The 15,961-nt window shown below is 38.4% G+C and overlaps 1 pseudogene; it reads left to right on the top strand.

Annotated features, from left to right (window-relative positions):
* Positions 1 to 916: 916 nt before the first annotated feature.
* LOC113899547 lies at positions 917 to 1,469 on the top strand (annotated as a pseudogene).
* Positions 1,470 to 15,961: the final 14,492 nt, after the last annotated feature.

Here is a 15,961-nt window from a genome sequence, read left to right on the forward strand (position 1 = left end):
AAATTCCTAGAGCAGCTGAACATTCTATAACTTGTCCTTCAGCCCTGTGAGCTACCCCCATAACCTTTCAAACAATTCATCCTTGTGTCACACATTAAGTCAACCCTTTACCAATGCAAGTTGAACCGCACCTGTCCACTAACAAGCAGATTTTTTCAGGATTTTTGACTGCATGGAGGGTCAGCACTGCCTAACCCTCATTTTGTTCAAGGGCCAACTGTAGTTTGAGTTGAACTTCTATCTCTTAAAACCAGGTAAGTTCTATCTTCCTATATTGGGTGGCCAAACCCACCCAGTTGGTCCTCTGACATTACAGTCTAGTGAGAGAGAATATAAGTCAAATGATAAGTACATCTGTGGTTTCAAGATGTGTCAATACTACGAAGGGACACTGACACAGACTTTCAACCCTTCACATAGCATGTTCACCAGAAACCCCGAAAACAAACCTTCCATCACTGGCTGAGCAATCTCCAAACTCCTTCAGTTTTGCAATCTGACTTGGAGCATAATTCTGAGCATAATTTCAGAAAGCTTTTATGAAAGGTTTCTGAGGGCTAGATTTAATCTACTAAACTCAGAAATCCACACTATGCACTAATCAAGTGTTCACTGGCCAGGTCTACAGACAAAGGGAGATTGATTACTTTGGCTAATGGCCAGTTGTGGGTTCCACAGGGAAATAGCAGCAAATGGACCTGGGGCTAAAGGAGCAAATATTTTCAATTAAAAAATTAAACATGTATTCCACATTTCCTAGAAGAAATTATATGTTAGGGTAACCAAGAGAAAAGTTATTCTTTACTGAATAATTTAAGATAATTGATATGAAAGGAAAAATAGAACTAGAAAAGCACCCTTGGGGGCGGAGCGACCTGCATACGACGTGACGCCATCACGCTCCGGTAAGCCCTCTGCCGGGCGTACGCCGAAACTGTAGAGTTCTGAGGTGGGTTGTTTGCCAGTCCCGGAGCGCGCAGCGTGGGAGCCCTCAAGGCGAGGTGACCAAAGCCACATCATGTCCGTAGTTCGTTCATCTGTCCATGCCAAATGGATTGTGGGTAAGGTGATTGGGACAGCAATGCAAAAAACTGCTAAAGTGAGAGTGACCAGACTTGTTCTGGATCCCTATTTATTAAAGTATTTTAATAAGCAAAAAACCTACTTTGCCCACGATGCTCTCCAGCAGTGCACCGTTGGGGATATTGTGCTTCTCAAGGCGCTCCCTGTCCCAAGAACAAAGCATGTGAAGCACGAACTGGCTGAGATCGTTTTCAAAGTTGGACAAGTCGTAGATCCAGTGACTGGAAAGCGCTGTGCAGGAACCACTTACCTGGAGAGCCCAGTTGATCTGGAGACCACCCCGCTAGCCAAAAACCTGGAAGAACTCAGTCTCTCCACAACACAGTGAAGGAGGATCGGAAAACAGAGCCAAAAGGGAATTTATAAGTTTACTCTATGGAAAAATTTTTCTCAGTTTCCTCACAAACCGTCCAGTTTCTTGTCTGGTATTTATGAAATCGCTAAAAGTAAAGTCTTTGTTATAATTTTTCATAAAAAAAAAAAAGCACCCTTGTGCAACCCCTTGCAACAGTCACCAGTGGACAGAGACATTAAATAGAAGGATGGGGAGAATTACAATGGAGGGACCAATGTTACCACCTGAACCAGTGATCAATCTTAGCATCCTTAGAAGTGAGAAAACCAGACACTGTGTGTCTTTCATGGTGGGACACAACACAAAGCACATAGCCCTGCCTATGAAGTATTTTTAGGAAACAAGTGAACCAGAATAAAATCAAGCCTATAGACATCTCTCATTTACTGGCAAGAGAGGAATAGAAAATCAAGTTAAATAGCACCACAAGGAAGCCAACAGACAAACCCAAGAAAGAAAACATTCTAAGGAATGACTAACTCAGTTTCTGCAACACATCACCTGCAGAAAATAAAAAGGCAGGAGGAATAAGACTACACCAAATTGAAAGAAATTTAAGAAAAAGAGATCAACTAAATTAATATGTGAACCTTGTTTGGGTCCTGACTCAACCAGACCAACTGTAAGATGACCTTCAATGAGAACTGGAGACATTTGATAGTAGAGTAGTTATCAGAAGTTATCAAGAAGTTATGATAACTATGGTAAGATTGTGGTCTATATTTTTCAGGGAAGGATACTTACGTATGCAGAAGTGAAACAACACAGTGTGTGACATTTGTTTTTAAAAACTTCAGCAAAGGAAAACAAAAGGCAAATGGGGCAGAATCTTGATAAATGATGAAACTGAGTGACAGGCAAAAAGATAGTCATTGTTCTTTTGTATTTCATGTATATTTGAAAATTTCCAGATGAGCTTTTCAAAATTTGGCTCTTTGCAAAGAAAAATTATCTCTTTTTTTTCAGGGACCATACTATTGAGAATCACTGTGAGACAAAACACATATTGCAATTAAGCAACTTAAAAGTCAGTCAAAAGAAAACAAGAGAAGCCAGCTTTCAAAAATATCTCATTCAATAACAAAATGTGTTTAAGAGCAGAATATCAAAACAAGACACTGCATTGGCTGATGGTTATAAGTTTTCAAAATTTAGCCAAGAAGAAAGAAGTTCTTCAGTAACAAATTAAATTATTTAGAACATTAAGAGATAGTTCATTTCCTAATTTTTTTAAAAAATTTAATGAAAATAATTTTAAACTTTATAAATTGGTCTCTATGTACAGTCTTATTCACCACTTCTCCAGTCAATCCAAGTTTATATACTTATTTACAAATATATTTAAAATATTTTAAAGACTGGATTTAAGAGAAACAAATTATCAATTCATAGGAATATGTACCACTTAAAATCTTGAAAAAAAATTTTAAATACCCATGGTATATTGATGAAAGGAGTGGATATGAACAAAAATGACTATTACTAGAGGTAAACATAGAATTTAATGAAGAAAGAAACTGCTATCTTTCCATACAAAACACATCACATTTAAAATATATGATGTGAGGATTACATCAGAATCCAAGCTAAACATTGTCAACAATATCGTCGTTACAAAGGGCCAATACAGGAGATTCTGTCCACCATTTTTCTTGAAGTAAAATTTGAAAATTACAAGGAGTTATTTCGCCAAAAGGAAAAAAATTTGTCCACAACTGTATGTAACACTGAAATTTACAATTAAAAAACAACACTGCTCTGTTCCTCAAAGAAAATGTAGATGACTTTCTCCTCCATGACTTCTAGACTGCCTGCCTGGAGAGTGACTGGGAACTTTCTAGGTGTCCCCTGCTCCTGTCTTTCTGTAACCTCCTCCTTGGAACGTCTGGCATCATATACACAACTGTCCAGCTCTCAAAGAAATCAAAAGTCTTCTTAAAATACCCTCATCTTTGAGGTAGAAAATACTCAAAAAGGGTTCAAGCAATTTCTTAATAGAGGACATCATATCTGACTAACAATAAGTTTGGCCTGAATCTCATTGCTATTTAAAAAATAAGAAAAAATGTTTTTAAGGCAGACATCAAAGAAAATGCAAATGATTCTGCTGTGTTCTTTTCTTACAAGGGGAGGGTTATGTCATCCAACTGCTAATGAATAATAATGAAAATGACAAATTATCACACAAGCTTAAAGTATGAGTATGTTTGTTCCACTAAATATTGTTTCTTTTCAGGAAAAAAAAAAAAAACCTGCTTTTCTTCAAAATTTTTAAAATTTAAAATATTTACTAAAATTTAAATTTACTAAATAATAAAATATTTAGTAAAAAATTTACTAAAAAATAAAAATTAAATTTACTAAAATTTAAAACATTTACATTAAAATAATAACCTCTGTCATGTTTTTCTTTGCTGTAACTACACTATTAAAAAGGGACTAGCTATCTGCAGGAAGTTAAAAATACTGGATTTCACTGCAGATAGGGTTTAATCATGTAAGTTGAAATTTTGTATAGTCTCCAGGAGTGAGTAGACTTAGAAAACCTTTCAAACATTCTCCTCTTCTCATTTGTTTCATCCCATGAGATAAAAGGACACTAATCCAGTTTAAGAGATTGTTGCTGATATGACACATCCTTCTTTCACTCAAATCCTTCCATCCTTCATTCTTCATCACTTCATCTTCCATCACTTCATCCTTCCATCCTTCATTCACTCAAAGTTCAATAGCTTGATTATCTCTCACACTTTGGTCAGTGAACCGTCTTCCCAGGCTGCACTCTCCTGGCTCTTGTCCTGCCTCACTAGCATCTCTGCTCAGGCCCCGGTACTGTGTCCTGCTCCCTCACTCCACTTCTAAATACTAAAATTCCTATTAAGAACAAGGCGTGAAGAAAGCAGAATTCATGAGAAATTACTTTCTTCCCACTTAATCAGTGGGCTTTCCCTGTGGCTCAGCTAGTGAAGAATCTGCCTGAAATGTGGGAGACCTGGGTTTGATCCCTGGGTTGGGAAGAGCCCCTGAAGAAGGGAAAGGCTACCCACTCCAGTATTCTGGCCTGGAGAATTCCATGGACTATGTAAGTACTGGGGATATGATGTACAAAGTAATAGGTGTAATTAACGCTGTTCTGTGTTAGCCTAGAGAATTCCATGGACTGTATAGTCCACGGTGTGGCAAAGAGTTGGACATGATTGAGTGACTTTCACTTTCACTGTCATTCAATCAGCATGTCTTATTTATGTCTCTCTCTTTCCATTAACCTTGCTTTGTGAGACCTAAAACAGTTTTAGAATTTGTTTCACTATTTCATTGAGTTTTAGCTCATTGAGGTCACCTGTGGTCTGTAGATTAGAGTATACAATATAGGTGATAGCACCATACCTTGACAATTTCTAAATTTGAGGCAGAAAAATACCGCTTTGAAATTATTATAATTAAGAATGATGAAGAAAATAAAATAATCTGTATCATGGGGAATACTATTTCTATGAATTATTATCAGAGACTCAGAGAAAATGGGACTGTTTAAAAATCCAGAAGAAATGGATAAATTTCTAGGAACATGCAACCTATCAAGGATGCATCATAAAGAAACAGAAAATCAATAATGAGACTCTTTTCTCATTGGATCACTACACCAAAACCTCCCCATTAAGAAAAGTTCAGGACCAGATAGTTTCACTAATGATTTCTACCAAACATTTAAAGAAGAATGAACCCCAATCCTTCTCAAACTCTTCCAATAAAACTGAAGAGGAGAGAACACTTGGCCAGCATTACCCTGACACAAGAGTCAAAAAAGAACACTACAAAAGAAAGTTCCATTACAATATTGATCATGAACTGAGAAACAAAAATTCTTAACAAAATACTAGCAAACCCAATTCAACAGAATATTAAAAGAATCATATACCATGATCAAGTGCAATGCAGCCCTTGGATGCTAGGGTGGTTCGACATACACAAATCAGTAATCATGCGTGTGTGCTTAGTTGCTCAGTCGTGTTCGACTCTGTGATCCTATGGACTGTAACCCACCAGGCTCCTCTGTCCATGGGATTTCCCAGGCAAGAGTACTGGAGTGGGTTTCTATGCCCTCCTCCAGGGGATCTTCCCGACCTAGGGAGCGAACCCATGTCTCCTGTGTCTCCTGCATTAGTAGACAGAATCTTTACCACTGAGCCACCTGGGAAGTCTTGCTACATCACAGTAACAAAAAGAAGGATAAAAATTGTACAATTATCTCAATAGTTTCAGAGACAGTACTCAACAAAATTTGACAGTTCATGACAAAAACTCTCAACCAAAGGGATCTAGAAGGGATATACCTCAACATAATAAAAGTCACCTATGTCAAGATCACAGAGAACATCATACTCAATAGTGAAAAGGTAAATACTTTCCCTCTAAGATCAGGAAAAAGACCAGGATGCCCACTTTTGCCACTTCTTTTCAACATAGTACTGGAAGTCCTATCCAAACCAATCAGGAAAGGAAAAGTCAGGCATCCAAGTCAAAAATTTCCTCTGTCTGCAGATGACATGCATACATATATGTGTGTGTGTGTGTGTGTGCATAAGAACACATATGTATATATAAGAATATATATATATTTATATATAAACTAAATTCTCTACCAAAAAGTGTTAGAGCTAATAAATGAACTCAGTAAAGTTGCAGGAACAAAGTCAACATGCAAAAATCAGTTGCATTTCTATATACTAACAACCAACTCTCTGAAAAAGAAATTATGGAAAAAACATATATAATATCATCAAAAAGGAAAATACTTAGCAATAACCAAGGAAGTAAAAGATTTCTACACTATTTGAAACCTATAAAACCTCTTATGAAAGAAATTGAAGGAAACACAAAGAGATGCTATTTTGTGTTCATGGACTGGAATAATCAATATTCCATAATACCCAAAGTTATCTACTGGTTCAATGCAATCTTTATCAAATTTTCAATGGCACTTTTCACATAGAGGAAATAATCCTAAAATTCTTATGAACCACAAAAGAAACTGAATAGCTTAATAAATCTTGAGCAAGCAGTATAAATTTGGGGGCACCAAGCTTCCTGATTTCAACTATTTATGAAGTTATGGTAATTAAATCAATATGGTATTGGAATAAAAGAAGCCACATAGATCGCTGAAACAGAAAAGAGAACCAGAAGATAAACCCATGCATATATAGTCAATTAATTTATAACAAAGGTGTCAATAATATACAGGAGGAAAGAAGACTCTCTTCAACAGATGGTACTGAGAAAACTAGACAGCCACATGCAAAAAGGTGAAATTGGACCCTTATCTCACACCATACACAAAAATCTACTCACAATAGATTGAGGAATAAAACACAAGACCTTAAACCATTAAACTCTAGAAAAACACACAGGAGGTAATCCCTTGACGGTGGCTTTGGCAATGATTTTTTGGATTTGTCACCAAAAGCACAAGCAACAAAAGCAAAAATAAGTGGGACTGTATCCAACTAAAAAGCTTCTGCACAGCAAAGGAAACAATTAACAACATTAAAAGGCAACCTACAGATGGAATAAACTATTGCAAATGAAGGTGAAAGTCACTCAGTCGTGTTCAACTCTTTACAAACCCATGGACTGTAGCCTGCCAATCCCCTCTGTCCATGGAATTCTTCAGGCAAGAATACTGGAGTGAGTATCCATTCACTTCTCCAGGAGATCTTTCCAACCCAGGGATTGAACCCAGGTTTCCTACATTGCTGGTGGATTCTTTAACATCTGAGCCAAAACTATATATTTGGTAAAGGGTTAGAATTCAAGTATATATAGAATTTGAACAGTTCAATAGTATAAATCAAAAGCCAAAAAATACCCCACAAATAACCCAACTTGAAAATGTACAAAATATTTGAGTAGAAATTTTTTCCAGAGAAGATTCACAGATGACTAACAGATATATGAAAATATGTTCAACCTCACTAATCATCAGTTCAGTCGCTCAGTCGTGTCCTACTCTTTGCGACCCCATGAATTGCAGCACGCCACCCCTCCCTGTCCAACACCAACTCCCGGAGTTCACTCAGACTCACGTCCATCGAGTCAGTGATGCCATCCAGCCATCTCATCCTCTGTCGTCCCCTTCTCCTCCTGCCCCCAATCCCTCCCAGCATCAGAGTCTTTTCCAATGAGTCAACTCTTCGCATGAGGTGGCCAAAGTACTGGAGTTTCAGCTTTAGCATCATTCCTTCCAAAGAAATCCCAGGGCTGATCTCCTTCAGAATGGACTGGTTGGATCTCCTTGCAGTCCAAGGGAACCTCAAGACTCTTCTCCAACACCACAGTTCAAAAGCATCAATTCTTTGGCGCTCAGCTTTCTTCACAGTCCAACTCTCACATGCATACATGAGCACTGGAAAAACCATAGCCTTCACTAGACAGATCTTTGTTGGCAAAGTAATGTCTCTGCTTTTAAATATGCTATCAGGTTGGTCATAACTTTTCTTCCAAGGAGTAAGCGTCTTTTAATTTCATGGCTACAGTCACCATCTGCAGTGATTTTGGAGGCCAAAAAAATAAAGTCTGACTCTGTTTCCACTGTTTCCCCATCTATTTCCCATGAAGTGATGGGACCAGATGCCCTGATCTCCATTTTCTGAATGTTGAGCTTTAAGCCAACTTTTTCACTCTCCACTTTCACTTTCATCAAGAGGCTTTTTAGTTCCTCTTCACTTTCTGCCAAAAGGGTGATGTCATCTGCATATCTGAGGTTGTTGATATTGCTCCCGGCAATCTTGATTCCAGCTTCTGCTTCTTCCAGCCCAGGTTTCTCATGATGTACACTGCATATAAGTTAAATAAGCAGGGTGACAATATACAGCCTTGACGTACTCCTTTTCCTATTTGGAACCAGTCTGTTGTTCCATGTCCAGTTCTAACTGTTGCTTCCTGACCTGCATACAGGTTTCTCAAGAGGCAGATCAGGTGGTCTGGTATTCCCATCTCCTTCAGAATTTTCCACAGTTTATTGTGATCCACACAGTCAAAGGCTTTGGCATAGTCAATAAAGCAGACATAGATGTTTTTCTGGAACTCTCTTGCTTTTTCTATGATCCAGTGGATGTTGGCAATTTGATCTCTGGTTCCTCTGCCTTTTCTGAAACCAGCTTGAACATCTGGAATTTCACAGTTCGTGTATTGCTGAAGCCTGGCTTGGAAAATTATGAGCATTACTTTACTAGAATGTGAGATGAGTGCAATTGTGCAGTAGTTTGAGCATTCTTTGGCATTTCCTTTCTTTGGGATTGGGATGAAAACTGACCTTTTCCATTCCTGTGGCAACTGCTGAGTTTTCCACATTTGCTGGCATATTGATTGCAGCACTTTCACAGCATCATCTTTCAGGATTTGAAATAGCTCAACTGGAATTCCTCACCTCCACTAGCTTTGTTCATAGTGATGCTTCCTAAGGCCCACTTGACTTCACATTCCAGGATGTCTGGCTCTAGGTGAGTGATCACACCATCGTGATTATTTTGGTTGTGAAGATCTTTTTTGTATGATTCTTCTGTGTATTCCTGCCAACTCGTCTTAATATCTTCTGCTTCTTTTAGGTCCATACCATTTCTGTCCTTTATTGAGCCCATCTTTGCATGAAATGTTCCCTTGGTATCTCTAATTTTCTTGAAGAGATTTCTAGTATTTCCCATTCTGTTGTTTTCCTCTACTTCTTTGCATTGATCGCTGAAGAAGGCTTTCTTATCTCTTCTTGCTATTCTTTGGAACTCTGCATTCAGATGCTTATATCTTTCCTTTTCTCCTTTGCTTTTCGCTTCTCTTCTTTTCACAGCTATTTGTAAGGCCTTCCCAGACAGCCATTTTGCTTTTTTGCATTTCTTTTCCATGGGGATCGTCTTTATCCCTATCTCCTGTACAGTGTCACGAACCTCCGTCCATAGTTCATCAGGCACTCTATCTATCAGATCTAGCCCCTTAAATCTATTTCTCACTTCCACTGTATAATCATAAGGGATTTGATTTATGTCATACCTGAATGGTCTAGTGGTTTTCCCTACTTTCTTCAATTTAAGTCTGAATTTGGCAATAAGCAGTTCATGATCTGAGCCACAGTCAGCTCCTGGTCTTGTTTTTGTTGACAGTATAGAGCTTCTCCATCTTTGGCTGCAAAGAATATAATCAATCTGATTTCGGTGTTGACCATCTGGTGATGTCCATGTGTAGATTCTTCTCTTGTGTTTGGAAGAGGGTGTTTGCTATGACTAGTGCATTTTCTTACAAAATTCAACACCCATTTATGATAAAAACTCTCCAGAAAGCAGGAATAGAAGGAACATACCTCAACATAATAAAAGCTATATATGACAAACCCACAGCAAACATTATCCTCAATGGTGAAAAATTGAAAGCATTTCCTCTAAAGTCAGGAACAAGACAAGGGTGCCCACTTTCACCATTACTATTCAACATAGTTTTGGAAGTTTTGGCCACAGCAATCAGAGCAGAAAAAGAAATAAAAGGAATCCAAATTGGAAAAGAAGAAGTAAAACTCTCACTATTTGCAGATGACATGATCCTCTACATAGAAACCCCTAAAGACTCCACCAGAAAATTACTAGAACTAATCAATGACTATAGTAAAGTTGCAGGATATAAAATCAACACACAGAAATCCCTTGCATTCCTATACACTAATAATGAGAAAACAGAAAGAGAAATTAAGGAAACAATTCCATTCACCATTGCAACGAAAAGAATAAAATACTTAGGAATATATCTACCTAAAGAAACTAAAGACCTATATATAGAAAACTATAAAACACTGGTGAAAGAAATCAAAGAGGACACTAATAGATGGAGAAATATACCATGTTCATGGATTGGAAGAATCAATATAGTGAAAATGAGTATACTACCCAAAGCAATTTATAGATTCAATGCAATCCCTATCAAGCTACCAACAGTATTCTTTACAGAGCTAGAACAAATAATTTCACAATTGTATGGAAATACAAAAAACCTCGAATAGCCAAAGTGATCTTGAGAAAGAAAAATGGAACTGGAGGAATCAACCTACCTGACTTCAGGCTCTACTACAAAGCCACAGTTATCAAGACAGTATGGTACTGGCACAAAGACAGAAATATAGATCAATGGAACAAAATAGAAAGCCCAGAGATAAATCCATGCACATATGGACACCTTGTCTTTGACAAAGGAGACAAGAATATACAATGGATTAAAGACAATCTCTTTAACAAGTGGTGCTGGGAAATCTGGTCAACCACTTGTAAAAGAATGAAACTAGAACACTTTCTAACACCATATACAAAAATAAACTCAAGATGGATTAAAGATCTCAATGTAAGACCAGAAACTATAAAACTCCTAGAGGAGAACATAGGCAAAACACTCTCTGACATACATCACAGCAGGATCCTCTATGACCCACCTCCCAGAATATTGGAAATAAAAGCAAAAATAAACAAATGGGATCTAATTAAACTTAAAAGCTTCTGCACATCAAAGGAAACTATTAGCAATGTGAAAAGACAGCCTTCAGAATGGGAGAAAATAATAGCAAATGAAGCAACCGACAAACAACTAATCTCAAAAATATACAAGCAACTCCTACAGCTCAACTCCAGAAAAATAAACGACCCAATCAAAAAATGGGCCAAAGATCTAAATAGACATTTCTCCAAAGAAGACATACAGATGGCTAACAAACACATGAAAAGATGCTCAACATCACTCATTATCAGAGAAATGCAAATCAAAACCACTATGAGGTACCATTTCACACCAGTCAGAATGGCTGCGATCCAAAAGTCTACAAATAATAAATGCTGGAGAGGGTGTGGAGAAAAGGGAACCCTCTTACCCTGTTGGTGGGAATGCAGACTACTACAGCCACTATGGAGAACAGTGTGGAGATTCCTTAAAAAACTGGAAATAGAACTGCCTTATGACCCAGCAATCCCACTGCTGGGCATACACACTGAGGAAACCAGAAGGGAAAGAGACACGTGTACCCCAATGTTCATCGCAGCACTGTTTATAATAGCCAGGACATGGAAGCAACCTAGATGTCCATCAGCAGATGAATGGATAAGAAAGCAGTGGTACATATACACAATGGAGTATTACTCAGCCATTAAAAAGAATACATTTGAATCAGTTCTAATGAGGTGGATGAAACTGGAGCCTATTATACAGAGTGAAGTAAGCCAGAAGTGAAATGTGAAATGTGAAATGTCATGTATGAAACGAGATGCCAGTCCAGGTTCAATGCACGATGCTGGATGCTTGGGGCTGGTGCACTGGGACGACCCAGAGGGATGGTATGGGGAGGGAGGAGGGAGGAGGGTTCAGGATGGGGAACACATGAGAAATAAAGGAATAAAAAATTAAAAAAAAAAAAAAAAAAACAACTCTATTAGTTTTTGCCCTGCTTCATTCCATATTCCAAGGCCAAATTTGCCTGTTACTCCAGGTGTTTCCTGACTTCCTACTTTTGCATTCCAGTCCCATTAATGAAAAGGACATCTTTTTTGGGTGTTAGTTCTAAAAGGTCTTGTAGGTCTTCATAGAACCATTCAACTTCAGCTTCTTCAGCTTCTTCAGCATTACTGGTTGGGGCATAGACTTGGATTACTGCATGGTTTGCCTTGGAAATGAACAGAGATCATTCTGTCGTTTTTGAGATTGCATCCACGTACTGCATTTCGGACTCTTTTGTTGACCATGATGGCTATTCCATTTCTTCTAAGGGATTCCTGCCCCCAGTAGTAGATATAATGGTCATCTGAGTTAAATTCACCCATTCCAGTCCATTTTAGTTCACTGATTTCTAGAATGCCAACGCTCACTCTTGCCATCTCCTGTTTGACCACTTCCAATTTGCCTTGATTCATGGCAGGTTCCTATGCAATATTGCTCTTTACAGCATTGGACCTTGCTTCTATCACCAGTCACATCCACAGCTGGGTATTGTTTTTGCTTTGGCTCCATCCCTTCATTCTTTCTGGAGTTATTTCTCCACTGATCTCCAGTACCATATTGGGCACCTACTGACCTGGGGGGTTCCTCTTTCAGTATCCTATCATTTTACCTTTTCATACTGTTTATGGGGTTCTCAAGGCAATAATACTGAAGTGGTTTGCCATTCCCTTCTCCAATGGACCACATTCTGTCAGCCCTCTCCGCCATGACCCGCCCGTCTTGGGTGGCCCCACGGGCATGGCTTAGTTTCATTGAGTTGGACAAGACTGTGGTCCTAGTGTGATTAGATTGACTAGTTTTCTGTGATTATGGTTTCAGTGTGTCTGCCCTCTGATGCCCTCTTGCAACATCTACCATCTTACTTGGGTTTCTCTTACCTTGGACGTGGGGTATCTCTTTACGGCTGCTCCAGCAAAGCACAGCCGCTGCTCCTTACCTTGGACGAGGGGTATCTCCTCACCACCACCTCTCCTGACCTTCAACATGGAGTAGCTCCCTAGGCCCTCCTGCGCCCGCGCAGCCACCGCTGCTTGGACGTGGGGTTGGTCCTGCTGGCTGCCGCCCTGGCCTCAGGCGTGGGGTAACTCCTCTTGGCCGCTGCCCCTCGAGCATGGGGTCCTCCTGGCTTCTGCCCCTGACTTCAGACCACTAATCATCAAGGAAATGCAAATCAAAACTTATACCACTGAAGACATTAAAAAGACAGAGGCTGATAGGGTAAATGGAGAAAATGGAACCCTAGTATGCTGTTGATAGGAATATAAATCAGTATAACCACTGGGGAAAACAATACGGAGGTTCCTCAAAATATTAAAACTAACTACTATAGGATTTAGAAATCCCACTTCTGCATATATACCCAAAGGAAAAGAAATAACTATCTAGAAGAAATAACTCCCATATACTCCCATTTTAATGCAGCATTATTCATAAATAGCCAAGATATGGTAACAACCTAAATATCTATCAATAGAGAAGAGATAAAGAAATTGTAGGATTTGTATACAGCAAAATATTATTTGGCCTTAAAAAATAAAGAAATTTTGCCATTTGCAACAGCATGGATAAAACTGGAGCACATAAGACTAACTTAAATAAACCAGACAGAAAGAGAAATACTGCCTAATATCTCTCATATGTAGAATCCTAAAAAAAAAAGCAAACTCATAAAAACAGTAGCATGGTGGTCACAAGAGGCTGGGGATGGGAGAAATGGGGAGAGTTTGGCAAAGTGATACTAAATATTTAATTATAAGATGAAAAAATTCTGAGGCCCTTATGTATAGTATAGTGGCTATAGAATACTGTATAATATACTTGAAATTTGCTTGTGATCTTAAGTGATTTCACTAAAGGAATAAAAAGGTAACTTTGAGTTGATGGATGTGTTAATTAATTTTGATTGTGGGAATTCTTTCTCAGTGCACCTGTGGCTATTATCACATTGAACACTTTAAATATGTTACAGTTTTGTCAATTTTGCCTCCATAAATCTGGGGAAAGACTTGTTCATGAACATTCATGCCTTATTTATAATAACAAAAAACAGTAAGCAATGTCAATGTCCATCAACAAGTGAACAGATAAGCAAACTATGGTATAATCATACAATGAAAAACATTTTAGCAACAGAAAAGAACAAACATCACACCCAACAGCCAGGATGAACCTCAAAATAATCATGCAGGGTATGGGTAGAAGCACTCAGAGAAAATAATAATACATGCAGTATGACTTCACTCATAAAACACAATGTGCAAGCCAATCTTAAAAAAGCAGATCAAGTTTTCTCAGGGATTGGAATAGGTATTGAGGTTAAAAGTGTATGTGACAACTTTTGGGGGATATGAATATTTTCATTATCTTGATTACAGTGATAGTTTTATGGGTGTACATATCAGTCAAAATTTATCAAATTGGAAACTTAAAATACAATCAATTTAGTATATATAAAGAAACATAATAAAGCCCCATAAAAAATATATACCGAGTTAGGCTTTAAAGGAAAGATGTTGCATGTGACATAGTAAAGGGAAGTGTCTTTGAAAAAAGTGAAAGTTAAATTGTTAGTTGCTCAGTCATGTCTGACTCCTTGCAACCCCATGGACTGTAGCCCACCATTCTCCTCCATCCATGGGATTCTCCAGGCAAGAATACTGGAGTAGGTTTCCAGCCCCTTCTCCAGACCTTCCCAACCTAGGCATTGAACTCTCATCTCTTTCATCTCCTGCACTGGCAGGTAGATTCTTTTTTATTATTATTAAACTAATTCATTTTAATTGGAAGCTAATTACAATATTGTAGTGGTTTTGCCATATATTCACATGAATCAGCCATGGGTGTACATGTGTCCCCCGTCCTGAAGCCCCCTCCCACCTCCGTCCCCATCCCATCCCCCAGGGTCACCCCAGTGCACCAGCCCTGAGCACCCTGTCTCAGGCATCAGACCTGGACTGGCGATCCATTTCACATGTGGTAATATACACGTTTCAATGCTATTCTCTCAGATCATCCCACCCTTGCCTTCTCCCACAGAGTCCAAAAGACTGTTGTTTACATCTGTGTCTCTTTTGCTCTCTTGCATATAGGGTCATCATTACCATCTTTCTAAATTCCATATATATGTGTTATTATACTGTATTGGTGTTTTTCTTTCTGACTTACTTCACTCTGTATAATAGGCTCCAGTTTCATCCACCTCATTAGAACTGATTCAAATGCATTCTTGTTAATGGCTGGGTAATATTCCATTGTGTATATGTACCACAGCTTTCTTATCCGTTCATCTGCCAATGGACATCTCGGTTGCTTCCATGTCCTGGCTATCGTGAACAGTGGGCAGGCAGATTCTTTACTGTCTGAGCCACCAGGGAAGCCACTTCGTGTCTTTGCCCAGAGTTAATGTTAGGTTTGGTATGAAAAAAGCATCCTGGTGTTCTCAGCCAAGTATAAATTAGAATTTGAATGAAGGATCATTTTTACAAATCCAAAACTCAACAGGAAGCTGAATTAGTGGCCACAGCATATCCAAGGATAACAAATGCCACTCTGCACAGATGGGAGAACAACTCCTTCATGACATCCTTCATGACTGGACTAGATACAATCATTTGACCTCCATCTTGGTGGCCAAGAATGCCTTAACATGTCCTTCAACTTCACTAAGCATCAGTCCACCTGGATTCAGATTGGGGATAAGTTACAACTATCTTTGATTTACTTTTCTCACCTGAGACATAGAGAAAATGATTTTTAAAAAATAATACCTACTTCACAGAGATGTGTTAATACATGTAACATAGATTAATACACATAAGCTGTGAAGACCATCTATTATTTTTTCATTATCATTCTCATTTTAAAGATGAGAAACTAAATTTCAAAAAGGTAAACTAACTCATAAGTAGATCCAAGAACTGATGGTAAGATTCAGGTCCTCACTACTAGGTCAGTGTTCTTTCCCATTCAACACACAGATTCCCTGCAGGCAAAATATGTTTGCAGTCT

This window comes from Bos indicus x Bos taurus, chromosome 10 (genome assembly GCF_003369695.1).
Source record: "Bos indicus x Bos taurus breed Angus x Brahman F1 hybrid chromosome 10, Bos_hybrid_MaternalHap_v2.0, whole genome shotgun sequence".
NCBI lineage: Eukaryota > Metazoa > Chordata > Mammalia > Artiodactyla > Bovidae > Bos > Bos indicus x Bos taurus.